At 50.7% G+C, this 27,829-nt stretch overlaps 1 long non-coding RNA gene across 2 annotated transcripts; it reads left to right on the top strand.

The window, feature by feature from the left end:
• Positions 1-636: 636 nt before the first annotated feature.
• LOC122706821 lies at positions 637-27,829 on the top strand. 2 transcript variants are annotated; one of them, XR_006344483.1, is made up of 3 exons: positions 637-751; positions 7,951-8,111; positions 27,192-27,829. It is a non-coding gene; the product is annotated as an uncharacterized LOC122706821 (long non-coding RNA). The 2 variants fall into 2 exon arrangements; XR_006344476.1 differs by lacking the exon at positions 27,192-27,829 and adding an exon at positions 9,078-9,282.

The raw sequence follows: 27,829 nt of genomic DNA, 5'->3' as shown, positions 1-27,829 counted from the left end.
TGACCTCGTGGACTGCAGCACGCCAGGCCTCCCTGTCCCTCACCATCTCCTGGAGTGCTCCCAAATTCATGTCCATTGCATCAGGGATGCCATCCAACCATCTCATCCTCTGTCACCCTCTTCTCTTTCTGCCCTCAATCTTTCCCAGTGTGAGGGGCTTTTCCAATCAGTTGGCTGTTTGCATCAGGTGGCCTAAGTATTGGAGCTTCAGCTTCAGCATCTGTCCCCTGGGAGGGTATGGGGTCTTCAGTGACAAGCCTCAGGGTGAAGCAGAGCTGAGAAGGTTGCTGTCGTTATTAGGGAAGCAGTAGAGACTTGGGCAGAAGTAGTGGGTTTCCCGACGCGAACATCTGGACGTGCAGGGCTGGGGCTCCAGCCCTCAGCCTCCCCCAAGAGCTCTGGCCACTTGACCATGGCTATGGGTCCCTGTCATGTCCAGAAAGCTAGCTTTGGAAATGGGTTTTTCTCCCAGGGGAGATGTGGATACATGAGCGCCTCAGACCTGCCTTATCTGCCTCCTCCCCACTTCCTGGAATAGCTGCTATTCCGTCACACGACGAAAATGGCAGCAGCACCTGCTCACACAGGACAAGGCCAGACGCTGGGGACAGCGGTGAGCCAGAGTGACCGGGCAGAGAGAACCTCCAGGGTGTCTCGCTGAATGTCAGACGATCCCCGCCCACGTTGAAGGAAAAGTTCAAGGGCTATGAGAAGTGGAGACAGAGCAAACTGACTCCTGTGGGAGGCCAGGGTGAGGACCGAAGCGAGCGCTTGCAGGAGAGTTTGAATTTCGTTGGGGAGAGAGGGGGAGCAGGCATGGGAATGACCTCCCTCCTGGCCAGGGCTCTGCAAGGGTGAGGTCTGGAGGCCTGAGAGTGGGGTTCGAGGAAGAAGGGCCAGTGAGATTGAATGAAGCTGGGAGGTTGGTGTGTCTGGCCCTTGGCCCTTGGACTTCACTGGGGAGCAACGAGAACCCCTTCAAAGGGGCAATTCCTGGGCAGGGGATCTGGGGCTGCCCTGCCAACCCAGCTCCCCGCCTGCACTCAGGAGACCCAATTATACTTGGGTGTTAAGTAAACAAAGAGTAATTTTTTAGGATAAGTAAGTCCTGGCTTCTCCATACTTACTATAAAAAAATTATTTGCAGTTTATCTGAAATTTCAATTTAACTGGGTATCCCGTTGGGTGTTTTGCTTCTTTGCTAAACCTAACAGCCCCCAGTGGGAAGATGGAGAAGATGTCTGCTCCCCTTCGGAGCCACACTGTCGCCTCTCAGATGGGTGAGCTAGACCTCAGCCTGCCTGCCCTCACCTGCACCTTTGGCTCGGTCTCCCCCACCTTCATCCTGCTTCCAGGGGCTCCCTCTAGGGGTACCCTGGGGAGGAGGAGGCAGGACAGGCAGACGGTCTCCTGAGGTCAGAGTCAGGAGCAGGGAAGAGCTAGGACCTGCCGGTTTGTGCCCTGCAGGCCGGTCTCACCTCTGAGCCTTTGCACCTGCCGTTCCCTCTGCCTGGCACGCCATCCTCGCCTCCCCTGCTGCCCGAGGTCCAGTCTGTCACCAGCTCAGAAGGATCTTTTCTGAACTCCCTGTCTGTCCCAGCACAGGAGGCTCTGATGACAATGGTAAGGTCAATTACCACTTGCCCAGTACTGACCATGCTGGACCTTCACGTGTTATTCTCGTGTCTCCTGGCGGGCAGGCTCCTTCCCCCTTTACTACACAGACGTGAAAACTGAGGCTCAGAGAAGTGAGATAACAAGAGACAAACCTGGGCTGTGAGGTCTGGGGACCGCCCCCCCAACTCCCAGGGAACCAGGACACCACGAACTTCAGTAGCAGGGGCTGTTTAGGACAGCAGCATTTGCTGGCCACAGAGACCCCTGGTTGCCCTCCCCACCTTTCTCTTTCCAGTTATAAACCCGCTTCCTGCTCAAACCAGCAGGAAGCCAGGTTTCCTGTTTCCTTTTTAAAACCCAGCTAGATTTTTCTTTGACCCCTGATTCCTGAAGCTGGACGAGCAGGAATCCATGAAGAATTCCTGACTGAACAAAATAGCAAGTCGGCCATCTCCCTAGCCTTCGTCTTTCTTCTGTTGTCATAGAGAGCGATTTCATGATGCTTAGCCTGTGACTCACACGCCCGGCATGCCGAGTGGGGTGCGGGGAGAACTCAGCCCGCCCTCCCCAGCCCATGGCAGCAGCCTAGGGGTCTCTGCCTTAGCTCACACGCTGTCTTGGCCTCTGCTAAATGCCACCTAGAGCTGAACCTCTTGAATTCTCTGGGATTAATCAGGCTGATGAGTTTTTAATCAGTTCCCCGTTGCCAACAATCCACCAGGGAGCAGAGTGGTGTTGGGCAGGGGAAGGAAGTCTGCTTCAGTGGACAGGGGCTTGCTGTGTGTGACTTGTGTCGCCTGCCGTCTCTGAGCCTCATTCATGTAAACTGGAGAGAGAGCACATAATCCTATGGTAATAGAGGAACTCACTGATGAGGTGTTTTTGTGCATATCCCACATGGGCTAGAAAATGTTTTAGGCCCTGGGATCTATCTACAGATGAAAGGGACAAGCTTTCCCGCCCTCCCCCCTCCAACTCCCAAGGACTTGTATTCTTCAGGGGGAGACAGAGATTATGGACCTGCACTGCCCACTGTGAAGCCACGAGCGTGTGTGGCTATTTAAGTGCGGAGTAATTAGAATCAAAGAAAATGGCCAATTCCATTCCTCTGTCATCATGATCACATTTCCAGTGCTCAGTCGCCATAGGAGGCCCGTGGCTATGTAATGAGCAGAGTGGATTACAGCACATGTCTACCCAGCAGGAAGTTACTGGACAACACTTCTAGAGACTAATAGGCCACATGACCTCAGAGAGAGTGATGGCAAGTGAAGCAGAGGAAGAGGGGAGACAGGGGCAAAGTGATACATTTTTTTAGAAAGAAGGAGATATTTGAGCAAATATGAGAGCTGTGAGGGAATGCTTCCTGTAGAAATCTGGAGGACAACTGTTCATGGTAGAGGAAACAGCAAGTGCAAAGGCCCTGAGATAGGGGCACAGTTGGGGCCCTGAGGGGAAGGGAGGCCAGCACGGCTATGGTAGACGAACCTGCCAGCTCCTCCAGCAGTGAGCAGGGCGCAACCCTATGGACTGTAGCCCGCCAGGCTCCTCTGTCCACGGAATTCTCCAAGCAAGAATACTGGAGTGGGTTACCATGCCCTCCTCCAGCGGCTCTTCCCAACCCAGGGATCAAACCTGAGTCTCCTGCGTCTCCTGCATTGCAGGTGGATTCTTTATCCACTGAGCCACCTGGGAAGCCCAGTGAGCCGGGGCAGCATTGCAATTCCAGGTCAGCTCTGTTGTTCCAGGAGACATCTCTTTCCCAGGAGTCTTTTTTCCCTTCCTCTCTGTTCCCTCTTCCTGTTCTGAATCTGGAGACTCACAGGACCTCAGAGCAGGCAAGGCCGGAACCACGCACTCACTCGCGTGGGGACGGGAAGACTGAGGCCAGAAAGGTGAGTCTGGACTATAAGGCCTCTTCTGAATCACATGGTCTGGCAGCCGTTCTTCTCTTTCGCTGTCTCAGAACTGACACTGGTGCAGCTCAGAGTGAGTTTCCCCAGGGCAGCAGCGTCAGAACCACTCAAGCGTGGCAGGAATGCGGTCCCTGGGCCTGGGGCCCGGCAATCTGTGCTCCACCACGCCCGCCAAATGATTCTGGGGCTGCCAAAGTTTGACATCCAGAAACTCTGGGCTGGCCTTCTTTGCGCATTCTTCTCTCCAAATCAGCTGAATTGTTCTAAAATACACAATCCACCTACAATCACTACACTTTGCTGCCCCAGATCTTCAATAGCGTCTGGAATCAGATAACTTTGGGCATCCCTTCAAATCCTTTTGGTCTCGTCACTCACTCCAGCTAGCTACAGAGCTGTGATGCTCTGCTCCATGCGGATTTTGTTTATTTGTTTTTCATACAGTTTTTTACCCACTTTGTGCAGGAGTAATCTGCCTCTCCTCAATCCCGCCTGTCCCCTTCTGATCCTTCCTGGGACCTGGGCGTTGTGGCCCCAACCAGCCCATAAGTGGGAGTGATCCTGGCCAATGGGGGCCAGAGCCTGAAAATAAATATGTTCTACATTCTTCCTGGGCTGGGTGCTCCTGGAAGCCCCATGGGACACAGCAGCTCGGCTTGCAGCCCCGATCCCAGCACCTTGGCCAAGTCCCAGGATCATACTTTCTAAGTAATCACACTAAATAAGGCTTTGTCGTAGGCTCTGCTTTCTGGAGACCCCAGACTAAGACGTGCCCTTTATCTATCCACATTCAGCCAGGAGATATTCACATCCTACAAGGCTAGACTCTAGGACGGAGGTTACACCCTGAACAGGACAACCCCTGCCCTCCAAGGGCCCTAATAACCAGTGTATCATGGGACTGGGGAGGTAGGACACCTCCAGGAGGCCTCCTTCCTTGCCTTAGACGTGAAATGACAGTGATACAAAATCACACCCATGCTTTCTGGGAAAGGAGAGTTCCTCTCCTGTGTCCGTCTTCTCTTAGACTTGTTCATTCTTCCTGCGTTAGATGGGCACCTCTCAGTCCCACTCCCCCCAAACCCAGCTATCTATAGATCCCCCAGAACCTCTGTGTCCCATCACAGATTGTTACCAGCTACCGAGCCTTTCCTTCAGCCAGCCTCTGTGAATAATGGTTGACAGAGTGGATTTGGGAACAAGACTCCTCGGGTTTGCGTCCTGGCTCCACCACCTGTATCACCTGTGCAACTTTGGGCAATCTGTGATCCAGCATCCTTATTTGGAAAGCAGAGCATCTCCCCCATAGAACTGTTATGGAAGCAACATTAATATATGAATACGCACATACATGCTTAGAGCCACACAGACACCCCGACAGTGCTATGCAAGGGTGGTTATTATAACTGTTAAGTCTTTATTCTCATCCCAGCCCTGTGATCTAAACATTATCACCTAACTGTTCAGATGGAAAGCTGGAGTTCAGAGAGGTTAAGTGATGCCAATGTGCCCAGTCACGCAGCTGCTCAGAGGTGGAGCTGGCACTTGAACTCCGTCTGCCCCAGTCCAGAGTCCTTGGCACCCAGAGGCTGTTTTCCTGGTGCTCTGGGGCTAAGCTGCAGCGTTGAACCTTTCTTCCACCTTGAGGGGAGGACTGCTCCCTGCCATTGGATGGGCTTTGATTATTTAATGGAGGGAGACCATCCAGGAGGAATAAAGGGTTTCCGGAGGCCCTGGGGGTACCAACCAGCCCCCACACCTCGAAACCTTGTTCCCTTTTCTCCTGATTCAATCTTTGTCCCCCAGTATCAGCTGTAACTGTGTGGTGATGTCTGGGCTGCTGGGATCAGAGAAAGGATTTTGTTCATAACGGTATTTCCAAGATTGCCTTCCAAGGAAAACTTACGCCTTCGGAGGCCCAGTGGAGTTAAACCAAGAACAGCTCTGGGGTTTAAAACATCTAGAAAATCTTGGGTTAAATAAAGTCAAAAGACCTCCTGGCTCCTTTCCCACCCAGGATGTCTGAGGACCTTTAACATGTCAGCGTGGGCTGGGACTCTCCAAAGGGGACTGCAGCCTACGTGCTTCCCAAAGAGTTACCCGAGGAACCCTCTTTCCTGAAGATGACCTTTCAGATTTGCCGAACTAGCTTTGGGCACAGCTGCTGTAGAGTTTGGCACACTCTACCCTCTTCCAGAAGGACAGATTACGGAAACCAGATGGGGGTTTCCCTGATCCGGCTGCTCCCGCCTGGGGAGTCTGTTCCCTACTCTTGGGAGAAAGTGTGAATCGCCCGTCTTGGGCTTTGGGTGCCAGTGCTGGGGTGCAGGAAGGGCATGCTCAGCGGGAAGGCAAGGGCTCTCTGTGTCCTAGAAAATGCATGCCGCCTCCAAGGCCAGGCCCAACGGTGGCTAAGGTTCTGCCATGTTGCCTTGTTTATTACAGCTATGCTGGTTAGTAAAGTGGAAATTCCTCCATACCTATTAGTTAAAAGCTGCTGCTCTGAGCCCTCGAGTTCCCTCACCCCCACTTCTGTTCCAGCCACTACAGCCTCTCTTGTGGGACCCTCTGCACCTTCCCATGATCTGGCAGCCAAGGGGTTAATGCTTGGTGCAGCCTGGGGCCCCCTGGGACCCTCCCAGCCTCCAGCAGGCCTGGGTCTATTCCAGCTGGTCACAGCTCTGCCATGTTTATGTTCTATTTGTTTGTCCAGTTGCTAGTCGTGTCCTACTCTTTGCAACCCCATGGACTACAGCACGCCAGGCTTCCCTGTCCTTCACTATCTCCTGGATCTTACTCAAACCTGTGTCCATTGACTCGGTGATGCCATCCAACCATTTTATCCTCTGTCATCCCTTTCTCCTCCTGCCTTCTACCCTTCCCAGCACCAGGGTCCATACCAGTCAATATAACTATAATATCATCCTTGGTGTCCACTGTTAGTACCTACCAGATGCTCTAATGTCAGAAGACATGAGCAGATGAAGAACATAGGAACAATGGTATACTAGAGGAGAAAGAGCACAGACTCGGGATTTCAGATCTTTCAACCTCTCTCTCCGCCATCCCTAGCTGTGTACCCTGGGGAGGTTGTTCTCTCTCCCTGAGACTGTGTTCTCATCTGCACGCCAGGTGTTACAAGGTGAAGGAGACCTGTGGCCAGAACAGGGCCTGGGCCCCACAGAATGTTAGTGGCTTCTTCCTTCCCCATTGTGCCCAGTGCAAGATGCTGGTGGGTGGCTGGTGCTTGGAGTGATGATCCTCCCAAGTGTCTCTTGCCCAGAGCACCCTCCTTATTAAGGGAGCTGTTCCATAGTCACATCTAATTACCCTCTAACTGCCTGCTCCCCACTGGGCCCTGCCTGGGCAGGAGCTGGTATCTAATTGGAGCCGCTCCATTGTCCTGGCAGGACTATTCCTGCTAGGGGAGGCAGTCCGGGTGGGAGGCCGGCTCTGCCTGGCTCCTGCAGGCTGCTTCCAGCTGAGGGGTAGGGACAGCAAAGGTGAGGATGGTTTCCCCTGAGTTACCGCTCCCGGTGAGAGCAGGACACAGGACGGGGAAGACTGTTGGCTGAGCTCATGGTGTTGGAGGCTCTGCGTAGTTTATTCCTCCGTTAAAGCCATCTGGATAATGTCTAGGGTTGCTTGCTTGGAGCCCAACAGACCTGGGTTGAATCCTTGCTCTCTGCTTACCAGCTTTGGCTTTAAAATCTTCATCTGATCCTCAGTTTTGCCATCTGAAGAATGGGAAAGTAGGAAGGAAAGGACAGAAGGACATAAAGGGTTTCACACCGAGCCCAGGGCACACATGCTTTTGTTGAGGCTACTGGTACAGCTTCACACTTCTGATTCCAACCCACCCACCAGGCCCAAAGGCCTCAGGCTGGACACTTTCACAACTCACATCTCACTGAATGCTCACAGCAACTCAGTGGGAATAATTTGATTTTTTTCATTGAAAGGGAGACTGAGATTCAGAAAGTTAAAGTGACTTACTCAAGATCACCCAGCCGATAAGCTGAAGAAGTCTAATTTCAATGTTCTTTCTGCATCCTCTCCTGACATTCATTCATAAACAAACATTTATTGGGTGCCTATTAGATCCAGCAAGGATTGGTCTCGAGACTTTGGGTCACTCCAGAGACCTTCATATCTGTAGCTTCATTCCCTACCCCCTTCTTCCTGCGTGCCTCTACTATAGAGTTGAGATTCAATTTCCCAGTCTCTTTTACAGCTAAAGATGGCTCATATATGTGTCTGACAATCTGGCAGGGGGAGTTAGGGCCAGCGCTAGTGGGAGGTGGATTGATCTTTCAAGGAATCCTGGTAAAAATTTCAAAAAGCTTTGAAATCCTGGTAAAGAATTAAAGCTACATTAGTACATAGGCTAACTTCTCTCTTTCTGTCTTAAATACAGACATGACTTCTGGGGTGGCAGCAGCCAGCTTGTGACCATGAGACTTCAAACATAAAAATGAAAACCAATAAGCTACGAATGTTCAAGAAGAAGGATGATAATTCTGGGTTCCTGATGGCATTGCTGAGACTTGAACTACCACTCCAGTCACCTACTAAAAGGTGAGAAGGACAAACCCCTTTTTGTTTAGGGGCTAAACTTGAGGCCCGTAGTTCTCAAGGTGTGATACTTGCTTGAACAGCAGCATGGGCATTACATAAGAACTTATTAGAAAAGCAAAATTTTGCCCTCCTTCCATGATTCGGACCTGCTAAAGCAGAAACTCTGAGCAAACTGAATTTTTACAAGCCCTCTGGATGATTCTGTTGCATACTGAAGTTTAGGAACCATTGACCTAAGCACCTCATTGATCTGGTACTTGTTTACTTATATCTGAGAGTAAATCTCACTGACACTATGTCTCTGAGTTTTTGCTCAAAGACTTTTCCCTGCCTAGAATGCCCAATTTGCCCTTCTCTTCTAGACTTTTTCGTTAAATGAATTAATTTTGATAAGAGAAACCCAGAATGGCAGAAAATTCAGCTGCTGCAACTTGGCAAGGTGCACAATTATTTTCTGGATTTGGTCTCAATCATCTCAGAGGGCTGGATATAAGCACAAAGCTATAAAATTGTGCCATTTAAGAAAATGTCTGGTTCCAGCTGGAAAACTTAGAATTGGAGTTTGTCTCTCTCCCTTTTACATGAGACCAGAAGGAGTGATCAGCGTGCTCCAATATCCTTCCTTTCAGCTGCCACAAGTTCCCCCAGGCCTCCTCTCAGTGAGACCTTGATCTGAGCCCACATGGTCCACGGTGGGCAGCTCGGATGCTGGGCTGATGGTCCAAGAAGGCAAAGGCAGAAGCTGAAAGACCTCTTGAGACCTAGGCTCCAAAACTCACACAACCTCACTTTGCAGTCACAAGGCCAGTCTGTATTCAAAGGGATCGAGAAGCAGGCTTTACCTCTGGCTGGGGCATTTGGGGCCTCACGTTGCAAAGGGGCCAGTGTACTGGGATGGGAGGAAGGTGCGGCCCTTAAACCACTTACCAGGCTCTTCTTGTCTCTCACTTTGCTTTAATCTCACAGACAGCTTCATGTTTCCTTTGAGACATTATTGCAAATCCACTCTTGGTTCCAATTTTTCTGCGAGTCAGAGATTCTTTAGTTGCAAGGAATAGAAATGACTCAAAATAGCTCAAGGAAGCTGGGAAGAGTACAGATATCCTGGAAATGAAATGGATTTGGACCTGGCAGACCCTGGAGCTGATAGGAACCAAGAAAGTACCTTTTTCTCGATTACTTTGTTTCCTCTCTCTTCTTTATCTATGTGATCTTGCTTCTACAATTCTCCTTCTTCTGTCTACATACCCTGCATCCTTGTGGTTTCTTTCCTTCCCTGTCATTTTGGTCTCAGATATGCAAGCAAGAGTCTGCTGGTCTGTGGAGGAGGGAATGCAAAAGACAGCTGGCAAGTTTGTGATGTCCAGACTGGCCCCAATTCCACAGTCCGTTATAGACCCAGAACCCCAGTTAACTAGAGACTTCTTGTCTCCGAGTTCATATTTTTATGGAAAAAGGGTTCCCTGGCCCTGCAGTGGGCTGGCACCCTGGGATTATGTTTTCTAGTCCTCGTCCCATCGGCTCATCAGCTGCAAACATCAAGGAAGACGTGGCACAAAAATGGCTTCCCAGGTACAGCCGTGCCCCTGGGCTGTGTGTGTGCTGTTCTTGAGGGCAGCAGGCTGTCAGAATTTAACTGTGACTTCCCTGGGGTGCTGGGATCCAGGGAGAACCCTCAATGTGTCTCCCAGGACCACAGTAAAATGCAGCTTCGCTGGTTGACCCAGCAGCCCTCCCCATGAGGACCTTGTCTTCCAGGCCCCCCGGGGATTGCTCTTTTGCTCCCAGAAGGGTGAGTCAGTACCTGCTTGTGCTGTGGAGGTGCCCGAGGCCCAGCAGGAACCACGGGCTTGCTGGTCCTGCACTGTATGAATTGTGTAACCATTGGTCCATCTTCCCGAGCTTCCGTTTCTCCATCTGCAGGACAAGTGGAGGGTCCCTAACCCCGACTTGGGAAGGCTGAAGGTAGCAAATGTTAAGTGTCTAATAGATAAGCAGTCCCTATATCTCAGGCAGTGCGGTTCTACTTACGGTTTTTCGACTTTATGACGGTATGAAAGCAATAGCATTCAGTCGAAACCATACCTCAAATTTTTAATTTTGACCTTTTCCCAGGCTGGTAACATGTGGCACATTGTCTCGTGATACTAGGCAGCCGCAGCCACAGCTCCCGATCAGCCACATGGCCGGGAAGGCGAATAGTCGATACGCTTACAGCCGTTCTGTACCCGGACAACCATTCTGGTTTTCACTTTCAATATAGCATTCAATCAGTTACAAAAGAGAGGCAACATTTCATTATAAAACAGGCTTTGTGTTAGATGATTTTGTCCAACTGTGGGCTGACGTAAGTGCTCTGAGCATGTCTAAGGTAGACTGGGCTAAGCCACGATCTTTGATAGGTTATCTGCAAAACTGCCTCTCGGATTTATGACATTCTCAATTTACATTGGGTTTATTGGGATATAATCCAGTTGTAAGATGAGGAAGATCTGTAGTGGATGGTATTGGAGATACTAAAAAGTGATGGCTGAGTAACAATAATGGTACTGATAATGATGAACATACCTTACTAAGAAATAAACTCCCTTGGCCTGTTATTTTTTTTCTTTTTTTAGATTTATTCATTTATTGGCTGTGGTGGGTCTTCGTTGCTGCACACAGGTTTTCTCTAGTTGCAGCCATGGGGGCCCCTGTTTAGTTGTGGTGTGCAGGCTTTTCATCGCGGCAGGGCTCCTTTTCAGTCGCGGTGGCTTCTCCTGTTGGGGAGCACGGAATCTAGGTGTATGGGCATCAGTAGTTGCAGCGGTCGGGCCCGGTAGTTGCAGCTCACAGGCTCTAGATCACAAGCCGTGGCACAGGGCTGATTTGCTCCATGGCATGTGGGATCTTCCCGGGCCAGAGATCGAACCAGTGTCCCCTGCATTGGCAGGCAGATTCCTAACCACTGGACCACCAGGGAAGTCCCAGCATGTGAGTTTTAAGGGGATGAATCTCTCACTGCTTGCAGAAGAGTAGGACCGCCTTGGCCCTGGGGACATAATCAGCAGGTGTGGTGTGACTGTTAAGTGACACCTTGGGTCTCCTTGATGCCTGGGGCAGATGTGTGTGCGCGCGTACGTGGGATGTGTAGGTGCGCGCGCGCGCGCGCGTGTGTGTGTGTGTGTGTGTGTGTGTGTGTGTGTGTGTGGACGGTAGGCGTCTGACGACCCACATCTCCCAACTTCCCGGTTCTTAAACCTGCACGGCCAGGGGTTCGAGCTTCTCTGCAGCAGGTTACAGCAGGGTCTCTGAAGCTGGGCTCGCTCAGGGCCTTTCTACTTCCTCTCGAGGTCAGTCAGGCCCCTGCAAGATCCAGGGCCCCACAGCATGGGGTAAGTCCCGGGACACGCTGGGTGGATTCTGACACAGGTTGATGAATGTTACAGACCCCTTTTTTTTCTTTTCTCGACCTTTTTCCTTGTGGTCACAGCCTGCTTGGAGCACTCCTGTGGGAACATGGGGTGCGGGTCAGGTAAAATTCAGATTTAAAAATTCAGTTCCCAGGCAGCACACAGGGACTGAAGACCCAGGCGGCTGTTGGCAGGTAGGGGCAGGAAGTCAAGCCCCTTGCATTGCTGGCTTTAGAGTTCGGGTGACTCAGACGACAGCTATTGGCCCAGCCTTGCCTCTGAGGTCTCCGTGAGATAGTCTTTATGCCCTTTGTCCCAAGACCTAGTGAAGTTCAAAGCCTTCTCCTCCACTTTTGCTAATTCCCAGCAAGAATTAAAGACAGCAGAAAGGGGAGGGGCTCACTTCCCCTGGATGGTCTTCCTTCTGGTCCCGTGCTCCCCGGACTCACTGCCATGCTGCCTCTGAACGGTGCCTCACTGATCCTGATGTGAAATTGGCTTCATTTCCAGAAGGGAAACAGCAAGCATTTGCATAAAATATTCATGAATGCAATATCTTCTACTGGAAAACCTGGGGTGGGGGGAGGGTGGGCCTTATCACAAAATGCACATTCTCATAACTTCAGCTGCTGCTTCTCTTGCTGGCTGTGTCGTATAGTGATTACCAGCTAGGGGTTTGGAGCCAGACTGTCTGGGTTCAAAGCCCAGCCTTGCTGCTGTTTACTAGCTGTGCCAGCCTGGACATCTTCCCTACCTCTCTGTGCCTCTCTAAAATCTTTCTCTGAAAGTGAAGTTGCTCAGTCATGTCTGACTCTTTGTGACCCTATGAACTGTAGCCCCCCAGGCTCCTCTGTCCATGGGGTTTTCCAGGCAAGAATAGTGGAGTGGGTGGCCATTTCCTTCTCCAGGGGATCTTCCCAACCCAGGGATCGAACCCAGGTCTCCCACATTGCAGGCAGATTTTTTTTAATTGTCTGAGCCACCAGGGAAGCAGGCAAATTAGCGAGTTAATAATTGTAAACTGCTTAGAGAAATGCCTAACTCAGGAGGTGCTCTAGAAGCAACTAGTAAATTTAACCCCTTTCACTTGAAAACTGGAACTTACCATAGTGGTTATGAGGAAGAAATGACATTAAAAGCATTGTGGACTTCGTTTTTTTTTTTTTTTTTTTTTTCTCTTTGGTGGGGCCGTTGCTGCCAGGAATCCAACTCCCAGCTTATCTGGGGAAGAATCCTCAGTCCCTGAGGTGTGGGTGGACCTGGAGCCCCTCCCGTTGCACCAAAGCCCTTGGCAGCTGAAGCTGAGACCTGTGACCTTGCCTCTGTTGTCTGAACACCTCCCCTCTGGAACCTGATGCCAAGATGCAGGAACAGATGGTACGTCCTTCCCAGCGGCAGCACTGGCTACGTGCCCCAGCCAGCCTGGCTATTGACGTGACTGTGGCTGTGGGTCCTACCCCGTGGCCTCCCGTGGTTCCTGCCAGTTCTCTGAGCCTGATTCACCCCGTTCTGTAAGCTCCCCAAGCTCTATCTGTGGCAGAGACTTCTGCCCTCCCCCTCAGGAGCCTCTCCCCCACTCATTTAACTGGGCTAGCGGCTGCTAGGCACACACCTAGACTCCCCAGCCTCCCTCGCCACGGGTGTGGCTGTCGAACAGGCTCCAGCAGACAGCTGAACAACTCCGCAGATGGGGTGGGGTGAGCAGCAGTAAGGGGACACCTTCCGGGGGGGGCCTTGCAGGGACAGACCATCCCCTCCCCTCCTTATTCCCCTTCCTGCTAGCGGAGCAGTGAACCTTCCTGGAGCATATGCTGAGGGCCTGAAAAATTCATGGAGCAGAACCACCATTACATTTCGGCTACTTCCTGAAAAAGAAAGAAACTTCTCTCATCTAAGCCATGTTATTCCCGGCCTCCTTTCTCTGGAGCTCCCTGCTTATAGGTAGCTAGTTCAGTTCAGTTCAGATCAGTCTATCAGTCGTGTCCGACTCTTTGCGACCCCGTGGACCGCAGCACGCCAGGCCTCCCCGATCATTGCCACCTCCCGGAGTTGACTCAAACTCATGTCCATTGACTTGGTGATGCCATCCAACCATCTGTAATACACCTTCTAATAGATTTCCTCCATGGCTTCAGCTACCAGAGGTGGTTCCTATATCTTTTCTTTTTTGTTTTTTTCTGCTCTGTGCTTTTCTTTTTCTTTCTTCCTCTTTCTTTCCGTTCTGCTCTTTCTCTGTAATTGAGCACCTTGGTTCCTGCAATGCACAGAGCACAGAGTGTACACATTCCTTGGTGCAGATCCGGGTTTGGATAAATACTAGCGATTGTTTGCATTGTTCCTCGCCCCCGCCATCCTGGATGCCCTGGGAGCTTGCGAAGTCTCCCTTCTCGCAGGGCAGCCTCCTCCCTCACTCTGAGGCTTGGGCACCAGGCCCAAAGTTCTTACCTCTCTCCCCAACACTTGTCAAAATATTTTTTCCAAACAATGTTACATATCTTCCTATGGGGAGCTCTGGCGCCAGCTGTGAAGTTAATAAAAGTCCCTCCCCTCGGATGGGCTTTTTTGGTTTTGTTTTGCCCGTGAGCCTGCCATCCACCATTTCTATTCCTTTGATCTCTAACTGGAAAACAAAATGCAAGGAACCTGAGCCCATGGCCCATGGAGAGAGGCCTGGAGGGTAGAGGTCAGCAGGGCCTGAGCCAAAATGCAGTGTCAGGTGCAAATCAGAGAATGCCAGACCCGGGACAGCCTCAAGAGGCTGGATGGGAAAGTGGTCACCGGGACCCCTGCTTCCTCAGTTTCTTTATCCGTAAAATGGGTACATCACTATCTTCCTCACATGTTGCTGAGGAGAAGTAACACAGGTAAAGTGCCTGGCACACACCTGGCACATGTTCCCCCGGGTGGTATTCGCTGTGGCTGTTTTTGTATTATTTGCTCGGAATTATTGCTTTTTTATTGGAGGATAATTGCTTGATGGCATTGTGTTCTTTCTGCCGTATATCAACATGAATCAGCCACAGGTATACGTATGTCCTCTGTTCTGAATTAGGTGTTCCCAAACTTGCCTTATCTTCCTACCACACTGGTTCTCAAACTTGAGCATGCATCAGAGTCACCTAGAAGGCTTGCTGAAGAAGGGGCCCACCCCCAGAGCTGCTGACTCAGTAGGTCTGTACTGGAACCAGGAGTCGGCATTTCCAACAAGGTCCCAGAGGGTGCTGATGCTGCTGGGGTGGGGATCACACTTAGAGAACCACTGTTCTACTGCACTAGTGGCTTAGTGACAGACCCAGAGTTGATCTGGGAAGGCGAACGCAAAAGTAGAGAGCTGGAAGAGCTCTAGCGAAGCTTCTTACGGGGTAACTCAGACCTGGGGGAGAAGCGCCTTTGCAGGGGGTTCGGGTGGAAGAGGAATTGGGGAAGGTTTCACAAAAGAAGTAATACTTGAGTGGAACTTGAAGAGCCAGGAGAAATTTGCCAGGCTGGCTGGACAAGGAGCATCCCCAGCAGAGGGAAGAGCAGGTGCAGAGGTAAGGCAGCAGGAGAAAATACAGCACATTTGAGGCACAGCGCTCCTTTTCCCTAACTCCCGAGGCATCTTCGGAGAGCACGGTGGAGCTGACGGGACACGCTTAGCAGCCTGTGCGTGCATTTGAAGACACCTAGGAAGGTATGTGAGGATCCGTTCCCGGGATGGGCAGCTGAAGCCTGAGATCAAAAGGCTTGCTTTCACACCCCACAGGACACATCATCTTTGATGACGCTTGCGGACTTCAGTGATACCATGCATGGACAACTCAAAAAGCTTTAATCCCAGTACTGCCCACTGCATGGGTATGTTTCCATACCTTTATGGGAGATAGAGCTTAGAAGCACAAATGCTGTATTTCCATGACATGCTTGGTGGGAACAGCAGGGCAGACTGTATAAAACAAAGTCTGGATTCAAAAATCCAGGTTGCAAATTCACCCAAGGACCCAGCTTTCCTCCTTGGAAGGCTCCTCTTCCCCTGGTTCCCCAGCTTTTTCTCTCTTCCCATCTCCATCATGCCTGTTGCTCGGCTGTTTCCTGCTCTGATTGTAAATCTCACCCCAGAGAACACAGCTACTCGCCTGCAATAGCAATTACACATTATTGGAGGGTCAGTGGTGACGCATGCAGTCGGCTTCCAGGCATTTGCAGGTGTCCATGGGGAGCTCAGGGTCCCAGGGGCCTACTGGGCCCATGCATCACTCTGGGGGACCAGCAGGCTGGAGACCTCCAAATGTCACCACCTGCGTCCACATCCCACGTTAGCTCAGCCCCTACTGTGTGTGAAAGTCAAGGCGAGTTGCTGAAGGATGCCTCTGTGGCTCCGTCGCCTCTGTGCAGTGACCTCTCCTATCAAAGGCCTACTACGCACGGGCCCTGTGCGAGGGCCTGTCCATACATTTGTGCTCTTGTTTCATCTTCTACATTTCCAAAAGAGGTAGGCACTAACATGCAGCTTTCATAGAGGAGAAAAGTGAATTTCAAGCAGCTTAAGTAACCACAGGAGCTGAGAGACAGTATGGTGTAGGAGTTAAGAGCAGAGACCCTGGAACCAGCCTGCCTGAGTTCAAGTCTCAGCTTAGCACCGACCCGCTGTGTGGCCTTGGGCAAGTTATTTAACCCCTGTGTACCTGCTTCTTCCTCTGTAAAACGAGGGTCTCTCTGATGGTGACATAAGTCAATGTATCTTGAATAGTGGCTGCCATATATATGTCAGTTGTTGCTATTGTTGATTCATGGAACTCAAGTGGGCTGACCCATGCTGGTTCCAATCTCCCCTCTGCCCCGCTGCCACTAAAGCTGGTTTCTGGGAGGAGGGAAGATAAAGACATGAGGGATCCTGAAGGTGTCTGCACTCTCTACTCTAGAGAGTCAAACTGGGATGGTTTGAATCCTCAAGTCTCTTGACTCTCTGAGCCAGAGTTTCTACATCTTTACAATGTTGTGTCTTCAGGGTTAAGAACCAGCTGCTCAGGTTACATCCTCAGTTCTGCCGTTTTCCAGCTGCAGGACTTTGGGTGAAAGACTTTCTCTCTTCGGGCCTCAGTTTTCTCATCTGTAAGATGGGGATGATACTAGTTCCCACCCTGTAGGGCTGTTAGAGGGATGACATGAACTGTCCCATGCAGTGTCCTTTGAACTGTGCTGGATGCACAGTAAGTGCTACCCGAGTGTGTGGTGAGATCCTAATGTACATAGTGCAACACAGGCCAGCCACAGAACAGGTGCTCAATAAACAACAGCAACGATGAGCAGGAGGTAAGGAGGCTGCAACGTTCCGTCTTTCCTCTTACTCACTGGAAAGCCTCCAGGCCAAGAATTCTCCATCCTGCCTACATGGGGATTTTTTTTTTTTTTTTTTTAATGCCAGCACTCAAGACCCAGACCCCAGAGATTCTTACTTAGTTAAGCCTACACAGGGCCTGGCCTCAAATGATTAAAAAAAAACAACAACAAAAAAAAACCCAGGAGATTCTAACAAGCAGCCAGGATTGGGAACCACTGAATTGGGAAATAATTGAGGGGCCCACTTAGAGGAGATATTTTAACTAGGGCAAGGCAGGCCTCTTGGAGGAGGTGGCATTTAACCTGAGATCTGAAGGGTGAGAAGGAGACCGAAGACTGGGAGAGGGGGTGGGTTTCATACAGCGAACAGGGCAGGTGCAAAGGTCCTGAGGCAAGTGTGAACCTCAGGTGTGTTAGAAAAAGAGCAGGAAGGCCAGGGTGGCAGAGACGGCCATGTCTGAGAGGCAACAGCTGAGGATCTGAGTCCAGGATGACAAATACGGGAAACTGAGTTCCCCTCTGGCTAGAGGGACAGGGGTTAGCATTTGAACTAGGCAGAGAGCAGCTGAGGGCATCCAACTGTCATGTCTACAGCTGATTTAAGTCCCTTGAGTATCTTCAAGTTCTTGGGAATCTGTTGACCTGGGTCTCAACCTCCCTGGGCCAATTCTGTCCTGGTACCCTCATCAGTAGGCCATCAGCCTCAGAAGGATCCTTGGGGACAGGAAGGTTGGGGGCTATTCCAGTGCCCAGAGAGGGAGAAGGGGGACAGAGGCTGGGCCAAACACCCCCTGGGGCCCATCACAAAGGCCACTTGGGCTGGTGGCTGCTCTGGCAGCGAAGGGCCGCGGGGCTGCCAGGAAAATGCCAGCCTCCTGTGAAGGCTTAATTAGTCCACTCCTGCCACTGCTGGGGGACGGCTCGGTGGGGAGCAAGTGTTTCTATTTTCTGGCACAATTATCTGGGGAGTGAGGTCAGAGGCATCAGTGGATGTGTCTGCGACTTTGCGTGGGTGCTGAGGAGAGTCTGTATGGAGGTGCGTCTGTGCCTGCCTTGTCGTGTAGCATTGCATGATTGTGCTCCAGGCCCTCACAGGAGAATGCCCCTCTGAACCGTGTGCATCTCTGTGTGGTTCTCGTGTCTGCTGAGTGTGGCCGTGTCTTTGTGTTTCCTGTCTTCCTGTAACAGAGCCCGTTATGTCTGGATCTATCCTCACCACATGCAATTGTGTGTGCGTCTCTGTGTGTGATCACGTGTCTAGACGCATGTGCCTCGTCGGAGGGTGCAGTCTGGCGCGGGAAGTACGTCCCTCCCAGGGCAGGCTGGTCCCACCTCAGTGCCCCGTTTCCTCGGCTGTCCAGCGGGCCCCGGCATCTCCATCCCCCGGGGTCACACAAGCACATGTGTTGATGGTCCGCCCTGGTGGCCGAGCCCAGTCTTGCGAGGAAGGAGTCTGAGTCCAGCTCCTTTGTCTGGGCAGTGGCTGGCCACTCCCCAGGCCTTGTTGGCGTGCGCATTTCCTGCTGGAGGCCCAGGTGGGGCCCAGCTGCATCCGGGCCGGGCCTCTGACACGGGCTTGGATGGCGGCAGGGCCTGGCCTGGGGCCGCCGGGGCCCCACATGCTGTCTGTGCGTGGGGATCGCCTTCCCGAGGAAGAGCCTTCCCGCCCCCAGTCTGCGGACTCCTTAACAGCTGGGGCTCAGAGAGATGCAGAGGAAGAGGAAGTGACCCCCCACCTCTCCCCAAGAGCTCAGGAAGTGTTATCAGCTCAGGGCCAGCCGGGGCCAGGGGATATGAGACCTTGGGGAGCCTCTGGAGTCGTCAGCCGGGAGCATGATGGGTTTCCATGGAAATACTACCCAGCATATGCCTGGACCACTTGCCCAGCATGAACTGAGCCTTCGCTCTGGGTCCGGCCCTGAACCCGGGCTGACGTCAATACCAACGACAACAATAACAAAGCAGCCCTGGCTGCTTCTCCCATTATTAGCACAGGCTCCCGCACTTTGCTCCTCCCAGCACTTTGAGAACCCCCTCTCCTCCTCGCAAACCCTCTGGATTCCTGGGTCTCACCTACCTCTGTCTCTCCTCAGGGCCTTGGCGTATCCTGTTCCCTCTTGTTGGAACAGCCCTTGGGACTTGACAGGGAATAATTTATGAGATAAAGACTGTAGGTAGAGGTGGGGGGGAGGGGGGAGCAAGTACAAAGGCCCTGAGGTTGTGGCATGGGCCTGACATAGTCAAGACACAGCCCAGCAGCCAGTGTGACTGTGTAGGCCATGGTGAAGAAGGTGGATTTTATCCTAGTGACAGTGGCAAGCTTTTAAACGTGGGAGAGGTAGGATAGGTCTGTGTTTTTCAGTGTTCACGCTTCGTGCATTGTCAAGAATACATTGGAAGAAGGTAGGAAGTGAAGTCGGGCTGACTGAGAGCGGCTTCTACTTACTGAACATGTGTGCGCAGATGATTCTGATGTATTATCTCATTGAATTGTTCCAACCAGCCTGTGAAGGAGATGCCGTCAGCCTTGCTTTACAAACTTAGCAGGGCTCAGAGACGTTGAGTGAGCAGCACAAAGTCACTCAGCTCTTTTCTTAGTGTCCATGGACTAAACACTAGAGAGATACCACTAAAGAGTTGGGGGAGTCTCTTGCTCCCCCAACACACGCACCTTTAATTTCACTGAGCTGGGAGACATTCTGAGAGGGCGACTCTTTAGGCCCCTGCTTCTGGTTTGGAGACCTGGGTTGCAAGCACCGTGTTGTCTGCAGACCCATAGAGGTACTTGTGGACCACGCGTCCTAGGCCATCCTCCTTGGGTCTATTCACTATTCATCTGCTATAACCTACCGTCCCCCAGCCTCATAAACTCCACCAATAAGAAAAGTCACCTTGCTGCGGCCCGTCCCCTCTTCCTTCACAGCCACATCCAACTGGTCATTCGGTCATTGTCGGCTTAACCCGTGCCCCTCCATAGGTTCTGAGAAGGGAGGATCCATATCTGTGGCTCAGCCACATCTCAGCACAGAGACATCACAAAGCTTCCCCTGATTGCTGAACAAATGGATGTTTTCCCCACATATTGAGAGTTTAAAGAGTGGCAACTCAAACCTCATGAAGTCCAATCTCCAAACTGTCCAGGTGAGGAGATTAAGTCACAGAGAGGGCCAGGAACTCATCTGAGGTCACACTGCAAGTGAGCAGCAGAATGGGGGCTAGACTCCTAGTCCAGTGACCCCCACTAGGCCACAAATCAAGGAGTGGAGAGAGGGGTAGCTATCCATGGCATGTCAGGAGCTGTGCCCTGTAATCTGCTTGGGGGTCTGGAGAGAAGGGGGCATTAGTCTCATGACCACTGTATCTGTCTTAGTCCATTCAGGCTGCTGGAACAAACTATCACAGACTGAGGGGCTTGTAAGTGATGGAAATTCATTCCTCACAGTTCTGGAGGCTGGAGTCCAAGACAGGCGTGTGGGTATGGTCAGACTCTGGTGAGAATCCCCTTCTGGATTGTAGACCGCTGACTTCTTGCTGTATCCTCACATGGGGGAAGGGCAGGGGATCCCTCTGGGGCCCGTTTAATGAAGGCACTAATTCCACTCACAGGGGCACCAACCTCATGACCTAAGGATCTCCCAAGGCCCCACCTCCTAATACCATCTCCTTAAGTTTTCAGTGTTGCAAAGTTTAGGGGGACACGGACATCCAAGCTATAGCAAAAGCCTCCAGCTTACTCACCCTTGAGCTAATCCCCAAGGCTGTGGCCTTGCTGCTCAGTCCTTCTGGGGGGCAGGATGCTAGAATCTAAACCCCGCTGTCCCCCAACCCCAGGATCCTCTCCCCTGTAGAGAAACTTGCTTGGGTACCTGACTGGAGAGTGAAGGCACCTCCCTCCGGCAACACAGGCTTGTGAAGGGCTCTGCATGCCAGTCAGCTAGCTGGCTTTTCTCGTGTCTGACACCTCCCGTCTTCCTTAGGGCATGGACTGATTTCATTCACAGCAGCACCATCAGCTCTTAGAATGCTGCCTGGCATGTAGGAGGTGCTCTATGAGGATCTGGGGACACCTGATCGCATGCCATGGAACCGTGGCAAAGACTGCAAAGGGTTTGCTTTCTGGTGGAGGCATACTTTAACCCACACCAACAGGGTGCCTTTCCTGGCTGGGCCCCTTCTCTGCTGTGTGATCTTGGGCAAACAGCTTAACATCTCTGGGCCACAGTTCGTCAAATGTAAAAAGGCAAAGTGCCAGAGCCCTGTGCCTGGGGACTGGCGGACATTGGTTTCCAGCCTTCACACTGGACTTTCATAGTCAGGTGAAGAAAACAATGATCAGGAAGTACAAGGCTCTTGCCCAAGGATTTTAGGCTATAGATAGATACATAGGATCCAACTGTCCTCATGTGTAAACTCAGATCTGTCTAACTACAATTTCAATTCTTCCTGCCTCCCTTACCCTATTTGTTCATCTGTCCCACGAGGATTGGACAAGAGAATTTGGCAGGCAGACACCACTCAGCTCCTTGACCCTGGAGTACCCCAGCTCTCTCACTGCCTGCAGCCACAGGGCCACAGCCTGGGGAGAGAGCCAACTGAACAGACCGCCGCTCTTTGCAGACGCTGCCTGGCCGCGTAATGAATCCTCATTTTCCTTCCTCTGCAAAGATTGGCTTTGGAGACAGCATAGTCTCCTACTGAAACTGAGGTTGGTTGTTGTTTATGTAACTATTTAATTTGAAATCATTTGACGCACAGAAGTTGCAAAGATGTCTTAGCATTCCCACATACCCTTCACCTGGTTTCCCCTCATGATAACATCTAAAGTAACTAGTGGAGCTAGCGGTAAAGAACCCGCCTGCCAATGCAGGAGACTCAAGAGATGCAGGTTCGATCTCTGCGTCAGGAAGATCCCCTGGAGGAGGGCATGGCAACCCACTCCAGTATTCTTGCCTGGAGAATCCCATGGATAGAGGAGCCTGGTGGGCTACAGTCCGTGGGGTCACAGAGAGTTGGACACAACTGAAGCGACTTAGCACACACACGCAGGCCACCAAAGTACATCGTCAAAGTCCGGGAACGGATGTTGGCACAACATTAGTAGCTCGGATACCGGCTTTACTCAGATTTCACCATTTTGCATGCACGCCAATGGCATTGTTTTTAATTTCCATTTTTTGTCAGTTACCAGGCTCCTAGTTCAGAGAATGAAGCTGGTTTAGGAAGTTACTTAAGACAAGGTGGTCATTTCCAGCCCTTCTCCCCTCCCCTGCTTCTTCTCTAGAAACGGCCACTTCACTTCCTCCAGCTGAGCTTTCTGTGTTTAGCTCCCGACGGCCCCATGACAAATTTGTATCGCTATGTGTATTTTTCAGTGTCAGACACTCTCCACTGCTTCCCTGCCCCGGGACACGCGATACTCATCCAGCCTCTGCCCTCCACTGCCCTACCCTACTCTTTCATGCCTCCTACCCTCCTGAAGAGCTGTGCCACAGTTTCGATGACATTGGCATTCGATGCTACAACTGTTAAGATTTCTTCCTTGGCTTAGTTTTCTGCACCCCGTCACTAATTTTCTTCAACTTCTTTGCCAGTTGTCTGAAGCTTTCTTAGTATCTTGATTCACATCTAACTTGTTATCCATTTCATCATCATGAGAGAAGCCTCTCCCGGAACTTTCTGGCATTTCCAAACTGGATGTGTTGCCCTCTGCTGCTAGCATGCTGGGATCTCCCCTCCCCCACCCGCCACACCCCACCCCCATCTCCACGGCCCAGCCTCCCATCAGCCTGAGGGTTCCTCCTCCCCTCTCTCCTCTCCCGAGCTGGATTTCCTGCTTCCTGGATTCCGCGTCTTCCTGTTTCTTGCCTCACTTCTGCTGTCAGTGGAGAGCTTCCTCTCTCAGCTTCCTGAGGGAGAGTTGGTGGGAGACACCTTTCTCCTTGTTTGTCTAAGGATGTCTTTACATTTTTGGTGTGACCTAGAATTTTAGGTTGCAGATACTTTTCTTTCAGAATGTAAAGGTTCCATTTCTTTATCATCTCCCTTCCAGAGTTTCTCACGAGAAGGTTTAAGTTATGCTGACTCCATTTTCACCTCTCTGGAAGTCAGTCAACTCTTCCCTGAGATTTCCTCTTGACCTTCCTTGAAGGAAGTCTGGCTTATGCACTGTGCTCAGCACTTGTTGGGTCTTTCTAATCTTGGGGTTCACACCCTCCACTTGGGGAAAATGTTCCAGAAACGATTTTACTGATTTTCCCATCATTTTCCTTCTCTTTCTATGATTTGAATATTACAATCTTGATACCAGTCTTCTTATTGTCTCATCATGTATCTCCTGTCTTCAATGACTGATTTTGCTACATGTTCTTGAGAAATTTCCTCCACTTTGTCTCCCAAAGCTTTAACTGAGCTTTACGTTTCTGCTGTCATATTTTTTCCCAAGAGCTCTTCTTTTCCCCTGTGGTTCATTTTTATGGCATCATGTTCTTTTGTCGTGGATTCATTGTTGTTTAGCTTTCGATCTAGAGATTTTTTTATTTTATTATGATTATATTGTTTATGATTTTCTCCATGCCTACTATCTTTCCTGTTCTGGTTCCTTTAGTCTGTGTGTCTGTTTAGGTCTTCCAGTTCACATTAACGACTTTCAGCCATGCCCAGTGAGCCTTCATTGTCTACTCTTGATAAAGAGCCAAACGCCACAGAGAGTGGGCGTGTTGAGCATCTGTGGGGAATGTCGGGGCCCTTAGATCTTTCCTCCTGATCTGTCAGTTCCCCAAAGAAGACCCTTCCATTCTCTCTTCTAGATATTAGAGGTCTGGCTGCCAGTGTTGTTTATCACACATTCACTTAACCCTCCTGGGTTTTTTTTTGTTATTGTTGTTTTGGCCGCACCACATAGCACGCAAAACTTCCCTGACCAGGAATTGAACCTGTGCCTCCTGCAGTGGAAGTGCAGAGTCTTAACCACTGGCCCACAGGGAAGTCCCTCCCCTGTTTTTTATATGGTACCCCCCACTCCCTTGCGCCTGGAGCTCTCCAGGACAGACGCCTGCTTCGTAATCATCAGAGAATAAACTTGGAGTCCTCTGTCGGGTGGGGAGGGGCGGTCACCCTGCAGCAGGGAACTGGGGAGAGGATCTGGGAGTGTTCTCCTGCTTCTTCAGCAGCTTCCCTCAGGGCTCTTTCCTCTCCCAGGACACCCCCGGCTCCTGGTCTCCCCCCACCCCGCCCAGGAGCCCAAGAGGATGTGAGCATTTCCTCTATGTCCCCAGGCCTGGCCTGGGTTGGGTCCCCAAGGGGAAAAGAAGTGGCTTTTTAGAATGAATCAGGCCAGAGAGGGAGCTCCAACGTCAATTGGGACAGGGCTCCTTGAGCCCCATCCGTGAGTCCCCAAATCTCAAGGCACTGCAAGGTCATCAAGCCCAGGACTTCATGTTACTTTCCGGAGTTTCTGTTTCCCCGTTTGGCCAACAGGAGTTACAACGTCTCCTCTCTCATTTAATGGGAATCTTAAAGTCCAGATTGAAATCAAAGCTCAAAGATTAGAATCTACAAGTGGAGACCCCATGTGCTCTCACTACCCTCCTCTCACCACTACGTCAGACATGGTTAACCACTCACGACACCCTTTCCCACTGAGCCTAGAGAAAAATTTCTCCCCTCGGTGTTACTGCCATTTGGGCTCAATAATTCTTGGTTGTGGGGGCTGTCCAATGCATTGTAGGGATTCAGCAGCACCCTGGGTTCTACCCACGCTGTCATTATCCCATGCACCCCAGATGTGACAACTTAACATGTCTCTGGAAATGATCAGATATCCCTTAGGGGACAAAATTGCCCCTGGTTGAGAACCAACCCTGAATATTCATTGGAAGGACTGATGCTGAAGCTCCAGTATTTTGGCCACCTGATGCGAAGAGCTGACTCATTGGAAAAACCCTGATGCTGGGAAAATTGAGGGCAGGAGGAGAAGGGGGTGATGGAGGATGAGATGGTTGGATGGAATGGACTTGAGTTTGAGCAAACTCCAGAAGGTGAAGGACAGGGAAGCCTGCAGTCCATGGGGTCACAAAGAGTCAGACACATCTGAGTGACGGAACAACAAGAGCCGCTACCCAGGCTCAGCCACAGCATCCTTGTGGACACAGCACTCCAAGCAGACACTGCCAACCTGAGTCGGCCCATGGAATGAAACCTGTTTGACCAGCAGAGCCGCCACCTCACATAGGTTCAGAGCCTAGTAGGTTAACAGTTTAATTTGGCAATTCTGTGAGCCAACTTAAGAGCCTTCTATTTGAGGGTGAGAGCAGCCCCCACCTGCCACTTCCTGAGAATAGAAAGAGGGAGGGGCTGGACTTGAGGGTCCCAGTCCTGCTGTGTTAAGTCTCATACGGACAGCTGTGGATTTGATCCCCCAGGGCTCCCAGAACCAGCTAAAGGCACCCGTGATGCAGGCTAAGGTATTCTTTGTCTGCAGAGTCTGGAGAGAAGATGTCCTGGTGGGCAGATGTCATAAGGGTCCCCCTCCAGACCCCTATCTCTGCACAGTGCCTGGCTCCAAGCAGGGAGGTGAAGTAGCCTAAGAGTGATCTTTGAGGTAGGACCCCAGATCTGTATACAGATCACCTCGGGTGCTTGTCAATATGCGAGTTCCTGGGCTCTATCTTCTGAATCAGCATATTGAGGATAGGGTCTGGAATCTGCCCCATTAACCAGCTCTCCAGGTGAAAACTAGTACAGCGGGTAAAACACACAGACATTGACCTTGATTCAAATCCCGGTCCTGCTTTTCGCTAATATGCAATCCAAATAGCTGATATAACTGCTGCTGCTGCTAAGTCGCTTCAGTCGTGTCCGACTCTGTGCGACCCCATAGACGGCAGCCCACCAGGCTCCTCCACCCCTGGGATTCTCCAGGCAAGAACACTGGAGTGGGTTGCCATTTCCTTCTCCAATGCATGAAAGTGAAAAGTGAAAGTGAAGTCGCTCAGTCCTGTCCGACTCTTAGCGACCCCATAGACTGTAGCCTACCAGGCTTCTCTGTCCATGGGATTTTCCAGGCAAGAATACTGGAGTGGGGTGCCATTGCCTTCTCCAAGTTGATATAACTAAGAGTGGGTAATATTTGTTGAATGTTTATCACGAACCAAGCAAACCTGACCATACATTGGCCCAGTTGATCATTCACTCTATGTAGTGATTGATCTACATTTAATCAATCACTATTTTAACTCCCATAGTTTAATGGGAAACTAAGACTCAGGAAGGTTAATTATGTTGCTCAAGTTTGCACACTTGGGAGTGAGTAAAGCTGGGATTTGAACTGGGTGTTCCTATGCAGCAACCTTTGCAACTATACTCTAAAAGTTGTACTCAGTCTAGAAGTTGAGCACGGGTTCTAGCAGTGGTGGCCGCTCACACACTTGTTCCCACCCAGGGATGACTTGGCTGGGGCCATCGCTCCCCGGGATTTAGTAGCAACCCCAGGGTGGATGGACCTCGGGTAAGGTGCCGAGCCCTGCAGTCTCTAGTCCCTAGTGAAGATGCCACTGGGTCACTTTGGAGCCAGGAACCTAGTAAGCTCCAGGGACAAATCTGAGAATATGAGACCATTCAGAAACTGAGATTTGTCCTCTCTGTCCCCTTGCTCAATTCCCCAGAGTCTCTGGCTATCAGAAGAGAAGGAGGAGGCAGCTCAAAAGAGACATGAAAATAGACTCAGTGTTTATGAAAGAACATTCTCAGATCCTTTGAGGCATGAGGCTCTTCTAGGTCAAGAGAGGGTGTGTGTGTGTGTGTGTGCGTGTGTGTGTGTGTGTACATGCGTATGTGTGCTATAGTGGAGATTTATTTACTCATTCAATAAATATTTGTGGAGAGGACTCTCTGCACTGTGTCTCCAGCCCCTGATCCAGTTATAGTCAGGCATTTTACATTCTGCCAGTCATTGAGTGTTTACTAATTTACTTCAAGGTAAATTAAATGTAAATACTTATTTTACTGCAGAATGAGTAAAAATGTGGATTCTGGAATTGGATGACCTGACTTTAAATCCTGACCCTATTCTCTGCCAGAGATGAGACCTTGCACAAAGCACTCAGTGTCTCTTCACCTCATCTGTAAATGGGCATCTTGCTAGAAAATACTCTCACAGAACCACGTACTTCCGCATCATAGCACTAATCTTCATTGCAATTATATACTTTCTTGTGTGCTTATTTTATTCATGATTGTGTCCACTAGTAATAATAACACAGAGATTCCTATTTCCAATAAGGATATAGAGAGATCTAAAGACCTTTGTTCCTCTGGTAGCAACAAGAAAAACCCAGGGGGGAAAAAAAACTAAAGCTTTCTGTGGTTCTAGGGAAGAACAATAGAACCAAAGAACTGAATTCCAGAAAGAAAGCAGCTCTTCATGGGAGAGCAGGAGTGGTGACGGCTTCCATACCTGGCGGAGGTTCCGGTCTGTGACTAGGTGGAGAGAGGGACATCAGCCATAGATGGAGAAACTCTACAGGGACAAAGAAAAACCGTCCTAGACTTGGACCAGAGCATGGGACGGCAGGTCAGGTTTGGGTCTGGATGTATCCTGAGTGAAAGAAGACATCACTCATCCCAGCAAGGTGGGCGAGGCACCTTCTCAATGAAAGAAAAGATCGTCTGGTCCAGCAATTCATCCTCCCCGCCTGTCCTACCTAAACTTTTCTGAAAGACAGTGGTCGAGGAAAGGTACATAAGGAGAGAAAAATCACATAGTTTTGTGCATTCTCACAGTGACTGGAATGCAGGTAAACCAAAAATATCTGAAACTGCAGCCAACCCCCTCCTAGCTCAAATCCTGACAAGAGAAAAAGGCAGAGGATGTTGGTGGTTGGGCTAATTACAGGTAACTAAGAATAATTGAAGCTGTTTCTCAGTCCCAGCTCAATTATACTCTAAGAAAAATCTGGATGAGCAGCCTCTCAATCCAGCCATTAGACAGAAAAAAAGGGTTTAGACCTT

Source organism: Cervus elaphus, chromosome 1 (genome assembly GCF_910594005.1).
Source record: "Cervus elaphus chromosome 1, mCerEla1.1, whole genome shotgun sequence".
NCBI lineage: Eukaryota > Metazoa > Chordata > Mammalia > Artiodactyla > Cervidae > Cervus > Cervus elaphus.
This window is presented reverse-complemented; position numbering and strand designations above follow the sequence as displayed.